General features: G+C 42.3%; 1 protein-coding gene across 2 annotated transcripts in view; it reads left to right on the forward strand.

The window, feature by feature from the left end:
• Sptbn1 (spectrin beta, non-erythrocytic 1) overlaps nt 1-12,242 on the forward strand; it is a 177,178-nt gene that overhangs the window by 88,638 nt on the left and 76,298 nt on the right. The window lies entirely within an intron of this gene.

The following is a 12,242-nucleotide window of genomic DNA, read 5'->3' on the forward strand; positions in this document are numbered from 1 at the left end:
CTGTAATGTAGTGGGGGAGTTTATGATATGATAGATTTTTTCCCTGTTTCAATTATTCATGCATATTATTTGAAATTTTTGCCTCCATTTTACTAGCTGGCTATAAGAGAATCTGCTGCTTAGCAGCCAACATTGGCAGGTGGCAGTAGACAAGTGGCTGGTATTTCAGTTTTCTTGCAGGTTAGCAAGGGCTGTAGGTTTCCTGATACAAATCTAAAGGCTTCTGTAAACAAATGCATAGCTATGCATGGACACTTTGCAAATGCTCCCCCAGGCTCTGATAGATGCCCACTGCTTTACAAAAAAAAAAAAACTGAAAAAAGAAAAAGCACCACTGCCACCCCCAGAGCAACACAACAACCCAAATCTAAACAGTTTGGGTTTTCTGTTCTGAGGTCACAGAGTCAGTCCTGTAGGGAAATAATGGGCTTCGAAGCCCCGGGAGGGAAAAGGGAAGGTACCCGGCAAGGTTAGTGTTCCCAAAGCAGCCAAACCAGACTTGCAGATAGATACCACCTTGTGCACGTACAGTTCTGAGGTGTTGCAGCTTTGATTCCTGTGTTCCTTAACAAATCCCAGGGAGGTGTTATCGCCATCATGAAGATGAATAGAGTGAGGCACAAAGGAGATTGTTGGCCAGAAATGCTCCGCTAGTAAAGTGTAGCCAGAATTGCAACCCAGACAGTCTACTTCCAGACTTGGTTGGTTGGTTGGTTGGTTGGTTTTTCGAGACAGGGTTTCTCTGTGTAGCCCTGGCTGTCCTGGAACTCACTCTGTAGACCAGGCTGGCCTGTGATTCACAGGAGATCCACCTGCTCTGCCTCCCAAGTGCTGCAATTAAAGGAATTTGCCGCCGCTGTCGCAGTCGCCGTCGCCACCCTTGGCTGTTGAATTTTCTTGATTTTAAACGTTTTCACCTGCTGGGCCATTCATTGTTAAGTTTAGGCCCAACTGGGCACTTGGTAGTCTGCTGTCTACTTGTGAATGAAGTAGGTGAGCCCTGTTTTGAGTTTGGCTGCCTCCTGGCATAAGTAAAGATTTCCATCTGCCATTTACATTTTTTAGGCCACTTTTTAAATATCTCCAATCATGTAAAAACAGTTTTTAGAGAGGTTTATCCATGCTTGTTAAGATCTTAAAACCACAAACTTGGTTTTGCTAGCTAGTCATTATGTTGTAAATCTGGCACCAGAGAAGCAAGGTTTTTATTCATATTTATGATTTAATTTGAACTGAGCCATTTTCTCTTGGTGGTAACTTTTTCTGTGTGTATGTGATAATTATGCTCAGTCCAGAATCACCAAACTCATCATAAAACTGATGGGCCCTGTTCTCTGTCTTCTCTGTCTTAGAGGAAATGTGACTCTTTCTTGGGAAGGTCTGAAAGATACTGCTGATGCACTTTTCCCTAAGAACTGTCTTCGGAGAAACCTTTTTGTGTAAACATGTGTATTCTGTTTCCTCTGTTCTCCCAGAAGCATGAAGTTGGTTGAGGGTTTATATAGGCCATGGGATCTTCCCTTTACTTTAAACTGCAGTGTATTTAAAATGTAGAAGGAGCTATAACAAGTGCATGGTCAAAGTGAGTTAGAACGATTTGCATTTGTCTTGTAGTCTGTGTAGGTGTGTCATGTGGAGGGAGGAAATGGTGTCTTGGTCTATATCCTGCTGTTTTCTTCAGATTGATGCTGTGGATGTGACCCCTAGTCGGGCCTGAGTACCCAAGGAGCAGGGCTTCCCTCGGTAGTAGCAATAGCACGTTCAGCATCCCAGTGTGCTCACTTAGGGGAAGTTCATGGCTGCATGGGGCATGTCCCAGGAGAGCAGCACTAGTTGTCAGGCGAAGCTGCTTCTGAAAAGAGCCTTTGTGAGTCTCCTGACCTTGGGTTTATGTAAGTTAGGTCTGAGAGAATTGGTGAGAACTTGGGGACTGGTTTTAGCTGGTGCATCTAGATTGAAATGACTCTATTGTTTCTCAGGCTTTTCTAGAAAGTACGGTGTGACTGTGCAAGTAAATAGCCTCGAGCAGTTAGCTGTATTGACCTTGGAAATGGGTTCTAAAACCTAATCTCTGTTCTAAACGCCCTTCCTTTCTCTTCTTAAGGGCAGAAGCAGCATCTGAGAACTGCTCTTTTTGTTGTCAGGACCAGCCTGCATGCCTTTGTTGTGTAAATAATTAACCTCCTTCTTTTACTCATTCACGTTGAAGCCGGAGGTGAAGGGTTTCTGGGCTGCTTCTGTTAGCCTTGGACCCCCTGGGGAAGGAAGCCTCCACTGTGGTTAGAGGGAAACCTGGATTGTCATGAGTGGTGGCTGATTGGGAAGCTGTTTTTCTCTGGAGAAAAACTCCTCTTGAAGGTTACTCAGGGTGCCTTTGTTTTGTAAGATTTCTTTTCTTGCTGGCATGTCAAGTGGTAGAGATTAAAGGTAGAACTAACTACATGTAGAACTAAACAGTATTTGAAACTTGGTGCAAACCAGCAACATTCAGAGGCTTCTTGCCCACGTTGGCAGTTAGCTTTCAGTTGTATGCTCCACCTAGCACATGAGGAGCACATTGATCCTTGTGACTGGGAAAACGATTTTAAACTCAAGCCTTGGGATTTGAGATCAGTGGTGTTGCGAAGCTGCTTATTTGTGTATGTGTGGAAGGGTGCGTATGAATGTGTGTAATGGCATTATAGTCTTAGTATTCTCATTTCTCCTTCCTCATGTTTCCCCTCCTCCCTCCCGCCCTCCCTCCCTCCCTCTCTTTCCGTGTGTGTGTGTGTGTGTGTGTGTGTGTGTGTGTGTGTGTGTGTGTGTGTGTGTGTTAGGACTGTACATGCCAAGCAAGGATTCTGCCACTAAGGCATGCTGACCTTGTTGAAGCCCAGGCAGGATTTGATCTTGGTGTTCCTTAACCTCAGCCTCCCTAGCAGGTATAGGAATTATACACATGCACCACCGTTGCTGGCTCATCCACTGTGGTTTTTGTTGTTATTGGTTTTTGGGTTTTTTTTATCTGAATGGGAAATTTACTAGCTGTAACTGCTTATCTTCCTCATTAGCCCGTCAACATTGTCAGTGCTGTGGAGAGAGACTGACTGCATAGAGGTTTATGTTGACACTGACCCTGTTGGCTGTCCTGCTTGTCCAGACATGAGCGTCTTTTGTTGCTTTCCAGGGAGTCTTGCCTGGGACTGGGTGGCCTTAGTGCTAATTGGTTTCTTCTTCTAGACTGGCAAGCCAACCTTGCAGAGCTTTCATGCTTTGGTTTCCTTGCTTTGGGGAGTTGTGGTTGCTCGCTTGATTTTTGTATTGTTTGTCTGGTTTTTAACCTTTAATTTGCCCTGTGACCACTTTGTGGCTCAGGGACGGCCCTCATTTAAAGAACAACTGTCCCAGGCCTGAGTCAAGTCCTTCCCCTTTCATTACTGCTTCCTCTTCACAAGCTGATTACCAGTTGCTGCTGGTCTCATTGAACTTCATGAATCCTGAGCATTTGTCCATAGGAACAGCCTTAAGATAAAAAGACGCTCAAGTAAACATTTTTGTTGTTGTTGTTGCTGCTGCTGCTAATTGCCTCAAGCTATATGTTTTATAAATTAATCACTGCTTGCCTCTAGATCCTATTGAAGAACCTTCCCTGTGTCTTCCCTGAATGCAGATATGCTGCTTTGTGATTTCATGTTGGTGTGGGGATGGGGGTCACTGAAATGATAAGGGCCAAGAGCAGGGTGGCTCTGAAAGCCATGGTAAAGGTGAAGCCCACCTGGGAGTTTGGTTCTTTGTAATCTTGGTTGGCTTAGACACTTCATCTTGTATTGGTAATGCCTTTCAAAAGCAGATCCAGTGGTAAATTATTTCATGTTTGTTTAAAGTACATGATGACAGAAAGTTGCAAAACCAGCTTTCTTAAGTCTTTAGTTCTAGGGTTCCAACATATACTTGTGCAAATATTTATTTATTTATTTATTTATTTATTTGGTTTGGTTTTTTGAGGCAACGTTTCTTTGTGTAGCCCTGGCTGTCCTGGAACTCGCTTTGTAGACCAGGCTGTCCTCAAACTCAGAGATCCGCCTGCCTCTGCCTCCTGAGCACTGGGCTCAAAGACTTGTACCAGCAAATGTATATTTCTTATTCTTTTTTTTTTTTTAAGTCTTGCTGTCATGGGTCTCGGCCCTTTGGCAAGTCTGAGTTCTGTTGGGTAACGATGGTACAGTGTTTCCCACTCAAATGGAAATGGTTTCTAAATTTTCAAAATTGGTATGTACTTGTTTTAAAAAAGAAGTTAGCCAGTAATACAGAAATCTGCAGATGGAATGAAATGACTTCATCTTTGCTTGTGCTCCTTTGAGATAATTATGACTAAGAGTTTAGAAAACATACTTCTGTACCTTTATATGCATAACTTACATTTAAACATTCATTATACAGTACACTATGTATGCTTTTATGTATGTTCTGTAGACTCCCTACATTCATTAATGTGCAGTTGCCTTCTTGGGTTTCCTCATTTTTAATGTGTACATGCCTTTTATGACTCTGCCATATTTTAATTTTACTTGACCTTTGTTTCTAGTCCTTTCTTTTGCTTTCACTGTTCTTAGGTATAAATACTTTAAAAATCTGTATGTATCATCCTATGTATCTTTGTTCTGACATAAGTTTTTATAGAGAGTGGATGTCTATAGTGAGGAGGTACTACATATTTTATCCTTCTACCAGCCACACACAAGTATGCCGGTTGCTCCATGTGTTCACTAAAGTGACAAGATTCATTTTTCACGTGTAAGGAGTAGGGTTATAGTTTAATTCTCATGTAAGTGGCATCTCTCCTGTATGTAATGCTTATAGAGCATGTTTGAGCCTCCAGCCCTTCCCACACTGATCGTAGATTATTATCTTTATAGTGGCTGTTGAGGAGAAATGGCTTAGGTATTCATTAAGCAATGAAATGCCACTGAAGAACAAATTGGTAGAGAAGAGGTAACTAGCACTTCTCTGTAAGGAGGCTGGTTTACCCTGTCTCACCCCACCTCCATACTGGCAGGACTGCAAACAGCCAGGTCCCCACACCTTGGGTGAGGTGGAATGAATGGAGGGGCATGTTGGTGTGGACAGATTTGCATTGGTGTTTAATAACAGGCGTAAATGTCCACAACAGAGAAAACAGAAAAGCTAATTTCTGTCTTTATTTCTGTTCAAAGCTTTATTTTTATCATTAGAAAATTAAATGTGGATAGATCAGTAGTTTAAAGGTCGATTCAGTATGGGCCTGTTTGTGTCTTATGCAACATTTTCTATGGAAGTAGGTTTAGAAGTTTGGTAATGTTCTTAGGAATGAAAAATTTGGTTTGAATTAAAATAGAACACCCACTTACAGAAACTATTAACTGTCCCGCCATCCCACAGATATAACAGGTGGTTGACTCAGGTCATTTCCTCCTTCTTTAAAACAAGGCTGTGTACATTGTATACTTGTGGGTCTGCCAGCCAGAACTGAAGTGTTTGGCTTGGAAAGAACTTTTGTTCCCATTTCTGATAGGGTGAGGTTGAGGAAAAGAAAATTAGGAGGCAGGTTTCAGTGTTTGATCTGTGCTATGATAACTTCTGTCTCCAGTCTCTGAAAGTGACTAACAGTAGTTGACAGTGTGAACTAACTGGCTAGTGCTCTGGATTCTTAAGGAATTGGACATCACTGCTTAGTTTTTAGGGAAAGAACTCTCTAGATGTTTTAAGAAATGTATTTTGTTTGTTTATGTATGTGTGTAGGCATGGACATGCCATGGCAAGCTTGAGGTCAAAGGACAGCTCACAGGAGTTGGTCTTCTGCTTCCCAGTGTGGGTTCTGGGTGTCAAACTCAGATTGTTAGCCTTGGCAGCAAGTGACTCTACCTGCTGAGCCATCCCACCAGCCTGGGAAAGAACTCTTAAGTATCTTTAAATGCCCTTCCCAGTGTTTCATACTATTTCCTCAATAAGGAATTACTCAGGTGGTTTGGATGAGAATGTCCTCCATGGCTCACATAGTTGAGCTCTTGGCCCCTGGTTGGTGGCACTAGTTGGTGGGGTGGGGGTGGGGTCTGTCTTAGAACCTTCAAGAGGTAGAGGAAGTAGTCTGAGGGTAGACTTTGAGTTTTTAGCATGGCTTCGCTTGAAATTCCCTCTGCTTCCTGGGTGTAGTTGAGAAGTAAAGTTTTGACTTGATACACTCGTATATTATTTTAAATTACGTTATGTCAGGATGCATCTTATCATTATTTTACATTTTGTTCTTTAATCTGTTCACAGTCATTAGTTATTTGTGAAATTCCAGTGTAGTAGACAATCCTCATCCCCTTTCCCCCAAACACACATGAAGTAGACAATCCTCATCCCCTTTCCCCCAAACACACATGAAGTCCCTGTTATAATTGCATTTTGGAGTTTGACATTGAAATTGAAATAGACCATTGAAATTGAAAGGACATTTCCTTTCAACTCTGATGGTTTCTACAGTAGGCTGTGGTCACTGGCCAAGTGGGATTTAGATGACTAATTTGTAATGTTCATTGAGACAGAGACCAATTTTTAAATGTGTTATGTTCACTTGTTTTTGGTTTCTTCGAGACAGTCTCACTCTATGATAACTCAAGCTGGCTTCATACTCAGTGTGTTGCCAGGCTGACTTTGAACTTCCCATGTAGCCAAAGGTGACCTTGAACTTGTGATCTTAGGCAGGTACCTTCATACCCTGTTTGTGGTGCTGAGATGCAAACCTATGGCTTCAGGTTTGGATAGCAAGCACTGCACCCCCCAGTGAGCTACGGCTAGAGGGAGTCCCAATTTTACCAGTATGTTTGTGTGTCACATGATAGGCTGGTTAGAGGGGTGTGTGTGTGTGTGTGTGTGTGTGTGTGTGTGTGTGTGTGTGTGTGTGTGTGTGTGCATGTGCATGCCAGAGGTCAAAACACAGCTTGGAGGAATTGGTTCTTTTTTTCTTTGTTGTTTTTTCAAGACAGGGTTTCTCTTTTGTAGAGCCTGTCCTGGAACTTGCTTTGTAGACTAGGCTGGCCTCAAACTCACAGAGATCCTCCTGCCTCTGTCTCCCCAGTGCTGGGATTAAAGTCTTGTGCCACCACCGCAAGGCTCAGGAATTGGTTCTTAAGGTAGGTTCCAGGGATCAAACTCAGATCATCAGACTTGGCCACAAATGCCCTTACCTGCTGAACCATCTCACAGACCCTTCATTGCTTCTTAGAAAGCATTATTACTTACCACAAACAACCCACTCACTTACACCTAGCTTCATGTGCTGATATTAAGCTACTTTTGTGTTTTATCTTTGCTGTGCCTGTTATGATGGTTGGTATTAGTCTATGTCAGTAATAGCATTCTGGCATATAATTTAATAACCAAGGATCTGATGTTTGTGTATGTTGAAACTTTGTCCTAATATTTATAGCTGTTACATATTACCTTCTGTTCATCTTGAATCCACTTCACTCTCCTTCCAGGGAGTGTTGGGGAAGGAGAGGTAATGGAACATGAATGCCCTTTAGAGAGAATGCAACTAGTTAGGAAAGCCAGCCTTGAGCATCCAGCTGTTTCTATCCCTCTTAATGTGTAGGTGCTACCCTAGGCTCTAATGCATAGGGTAGCCAGATGGGTGGGGAACAGTTCCCAAGTTCATCTTCTGCCTGTGGTCACTGTTGCGGCAACAGCACTTAAAAAATGTGTGTCACTCTGGAGCATCAGCTGGCTTAACAGGGAGGTGTGAAGTGGTACCTGGTATGACAAGCGGCCTGGAACTGCTGTCAGAGGGAACAGGAAGGAAGACAAATGGAGCCCACCCTGTTCCTGTGCACCAGTGGAGGCTCTGTTAGGATCTTCCACAGCTTTAGCTTAGGGTTTGGCATAATCCGTTAACTACGTGAGGAAACTGAGACACCATGTTTTTGGTGACTTGTTTATAACCTTGTTTATAGCCAGCACTCAGACAATTTTATTTGCTAAATTGAGGTTGACTTGAAAGTGAGCTCTGACAGATTGTGGTACTAATAATAATATAAAAGTGTTTTAAACCTAAAATGAGAGACTTTCACTATAAAGGACAGCGTGATTATTGTGTGCCACAAAGGGTTTTTGTAGTGCATCACCTTCTTCTTTGAACATTCTTTTCAAAATGCAAAGATAAATATGTCCAGTGGTGTAGACCTGTGATCCCAGCTCCTTAGGAGGCTGCAGCAGGAGGATCAATAAATTCACAGCTTGCCTGGGCTATATAATGACTCTAAGGCCAGCCTAGGCAATTAAGTAAGGCTCTTTCTCAAAAAGCAAAGGGGAGAACTGGGTGGCAGAGTGTCTGTCTGCCTAGTGTATAACAAAGCCCTCATCCAATGTCTTCTGTGGTGAGGGTGGGGGTTCTAGCTCCTTCCAGGTTATACAGAAATAGGCCATAGACTGAAGTTTACTGACACATAGACTAAAGTTTACTGATACCTACGTTAGCTTGCTACGTTAAGATTTTCACTTATAATTTGTTCTTTTAAATATGTATGTAGGTATAACACATGTGTACATTGAATGTGGACACCAGAGGACAACCTCAGGTGTCAGTTCTTGGGTGCCATTCACCTTGTTTTTTGTGATAAGATCTTTGATTTGTCCCGGGACTTACTAATTAAGCTAGTCTGGTTGGCCAGCAAGACCCAGGGTCAGCCTGTTTCTGCCTCCCCAGCACTAGGATTACAAGAACATGCCACCAGACTCCGTTTTTTTACGTAGGTGCTAGATAGTAAACTGAAGACTGACTGAGCCAGCCTCTTAGTCCTGTTTTTTTTTTTTCCTTGTCCCTCCCTTCCACTGATTTGATCTTTAAAATCATCAAGAAACTGACTGGAGATGGACAGTTGTGTTCCCCCTTTTCTCTTGTTTTAGCAAGCTGATCGGTATCTGTTTTCCTTCAACAGTGTGGCATGTGAGCAGGGCTTTGAGGCTCTTTGGGGTTCCAATACAAGTGAGTCTTAGCTCAGCTGTGTTTTTGCTGGCAGTATATTTTCTGCTGAGTCACCAAAAACATGGTGTCTCAGTTTCCTCACGTAGTTAACGGATTATGCCAAACCCTAAGCTAAAGCTGTGGAAGATCCTAACAGAGCCTCCACTGGTGCACAGGAACAGGGTGGGCTCCGTTTGTCCTCCTTCCTGTTCCCTCTGACAGCAGTTCCAGGCCGCTTCCCCAGCTGTATTTTGTGAAGATGGAGGATAGTGGATTACTAGGTTCATGATATGGTTTCCTCTGCATTGAAGCAGTTTTGAAGGGTGCCATTTCCAGTGAATACTTGGTGAACATTTTTCATGGAGTCCTGTGTCTGTAAGTGCAGACCTTTTACCTCTTTCTGGTTTGGGCTCTGTACACTATTGTTAATTCACATTGGCTCTTAGATCTCATTTTCAAAGAAATAATTCCATTTATTTGCCCACTTATTTTCAGAGGAAGCTCTGGCCATAACCCCAACTCGTTCCACAGTCGTGGCTTCTTGTAGATTATGTATTCAAGGGGTTCACTTTGAAGTAGGACTGGAGGGGGCATACAGGGATTTAGCCTGCTTTCTGAGTTCCTTACTACAGGTGTGTGTCCTTGGAGTCGCTCTGCTGTGCCAGAATCCAGGCTGTGCTGCTTGGAATGCAGAGTGCAGCTGCAGGTTAAACAGTTCACAGCTGATTTTATAGCCTGCAGATTTGCATATCTGCTATATGTGCCTTTTTTGATTTGTGGTGATACTGAGGATTTATTCTAGGGCCTTATGAATGCTAAGCAAGTGTACTGCCTCTGAGATACATCCCTAGTCCTGCATGTGCATTTATAATAGATGTTTATGGGTGTTTTGTTCATCAAAGGGAGCTGTTAAAGTTGGAAAAATTTCCAACTCAAGTTCTATTTATATGCCGGCCAGCAAGCATGAACTAAAGGCCCCAGACTAGTCCAGGGAGGCCTTCAGCCAGGAGTTGGGTTTCCTTCCTCTTGTTGCCTCAGAACAGTTGACGCTGTTATCACTAGGACCAGTTGCTTGTTTCTGGTTTCCTGCTATGTCATTGTGCATGGTGCTCCTGGGAAATGTTTTGTTTTTTTTTTTTTCAAGGTAAGACATATATAGGACCTCCCTCCCATCCTAGTATTTCATTAGAATCTCTCTTCTTCCTTAAAGAGGGGGAGAAAAGGGTTTTGCTTTAATAGATAAATCATTAAAATTTTTAGTCTTACAACAGTTGGCCTCGTTTGAATCTTGTTAATTTTTTGTTTTGCTTTATATTTTATGTGTATGAGTATTTTGCCTGCATGTATGTATGTATGTACATAATATGCATGCCTGGTGTCCAAGGAGGTCAGAAAGGGTATTGGATCCCCAAGAACTGGAGTTACAGATGGTTCTGAGCTGCCATGTAGGTGCTGGGAACCAAACCCTGTTTCTTCTGCAAGAGTAACATGCTTTCTTAACTGCTGAGCCATCTCTCCAGCCCTAATTTTTTTTTTTATTGATTACATCTAAAATTTTTATTTGATGTGCATATATGGGTGTGTACTTGCAGGTGACTGTGTGGATACCAAAGCATATGTGTGGAGGTCATAAGACAACTTGTATAAACCAGTTCTTTCCTACCATATGGGTCCTTGGGGCTTGAACTCAGGACATTGGGCTTAGCAGCAGGTACATTTATCTGCTGAGCCATTTTTCTATCTCTATATTAATTTTTAAGTTTTATTTTATTATTTTATGTGTCTGGGTGTTTTGCCTGAATGTATGTCTGCACCATGTATGTGAAGTGCCCATGGAGACTAGAAGAAGGTGTCAGGAATATCCTGAAACAGGAGTTAAAACACAGTTGTGAGCCTCCATGTGGGTGCTGGGCTTGAACCCAGGTCTGCTGGAAGAGCAGCCAATGTTCTTAATCATGGAGCCATCTCTCCAGCTCCTATGTTAATGTCTTACTGTGTTGAAATAATGCAGTTAAATACTTTTGTGTATTTTGTGGCTTTACAGGCATATGTTAACAGATCAAAACAAAACAAAATTTTCAAATGCTCTAGGTTGGTTTTTTAGACTTTATCTGAAGGTAACACAATTGTATTTACATTTTAGACATTAAAAACCAATTACAAAAACACTTCAATTGTGAGAGCTTTTTTGCACAATGATAGTGTTTAATTGCTTAGAATATGTCTCTGTACTTGGGGATTTCTTCCCTCCTTGATTTCAGGGGACCACCAACTAGGTGCAGAAGATTTATTAAGAGCCTCCTTTCTGAGCTCTGAAAGTTTGTGTGTAGCTGCTCTGTCAAGTGGATGGATGAGACTCTAAGCAGGTGAAGAATGGAGCTGCGGCCCTTGAGGCGTTTGCAGGCTGGTAGAGAATAGGTGGACACATACTGAAAAAGTAAGAGATAATGAAATCATGTTTACTGACACCCAGTAGGACTTCTTCTCTTGGTAGGTCATCTTGCCTTGGGTCTTAAGAAAGAAATGAGAACAAGGAAAATGTCTTTGTAATAAGAGCAGCAATTCAAACAAAGGCAGGGCAGAGAAGGTGCTTGGGTGAGAGCCTAGAGCATGCATGATGAACAAGACCTGCTGGATAAGGAACACAGGGATAGTGTACCAGAGATGTCCCTCAATGAAGTCGATACTTTAAGAAAGGCTGCTTGAGCCCCTGGAAGGCTTGAGTCTGTGATTTAGACTGTCAGTGCATTGGGTAAACTTTAAAAAAGCACCGTGGGCCAATGAGCTTAAGATGAATTAGAATGAGAGAAAGGCACAGAGCAAGGACTTGGTGGGTTGGACTTGAAATTATTCTAATTTTGTCTGTATAAAGTACATTGCTAAAGGTCTTTGCTTCTTTATAGTTTTTTTTTTTGTCACTTTTTAGCTTTTTATTTTGTTTTCCTGGCCAAACTTACAGTTTTCTAAGTGTATGAGAACTTAGATTAGACACAGAGTTCAGCTTACCATGAATTTGAGATTAGGTGGCTTTAAGTAGCCAGCCGTGGGCTGTGTTCTCCAAACCTTGTCGTCCCTCCCACCACATGTTAGCATCCATTCTTATAACTCCTTTTACTGCTTTGAACCCAAGTCTACATTTAACTTGGTTGGAAATTGTGCCATTACTATCTCTTAAGGCAAGCTGTTATGTTAGCACAATTAAATAAGAATCTGATAGAATATATTCTTAGCTGGGAATGGTAGTAGTATCTGCCTGTAATCCCAGTGATCTGGAGGCTGA

Source organism: Peromyscus californicus, unplaced genomic scaffold, assembly GCF_007827085.1.
Source record: "Peromyscus californicus insignis strain IS unplaced genomic scaffold, ASM782708v3 Scaffold_13__1_contigs__length_99412109, whole genome shotgun sequence".
NCBI classification, from domain to species: Eukaryota; Metazoa; Chordata; class Mammalia; order Rodentia; family Cricetidae; genus Peromyscus; species Peromyscus californicus.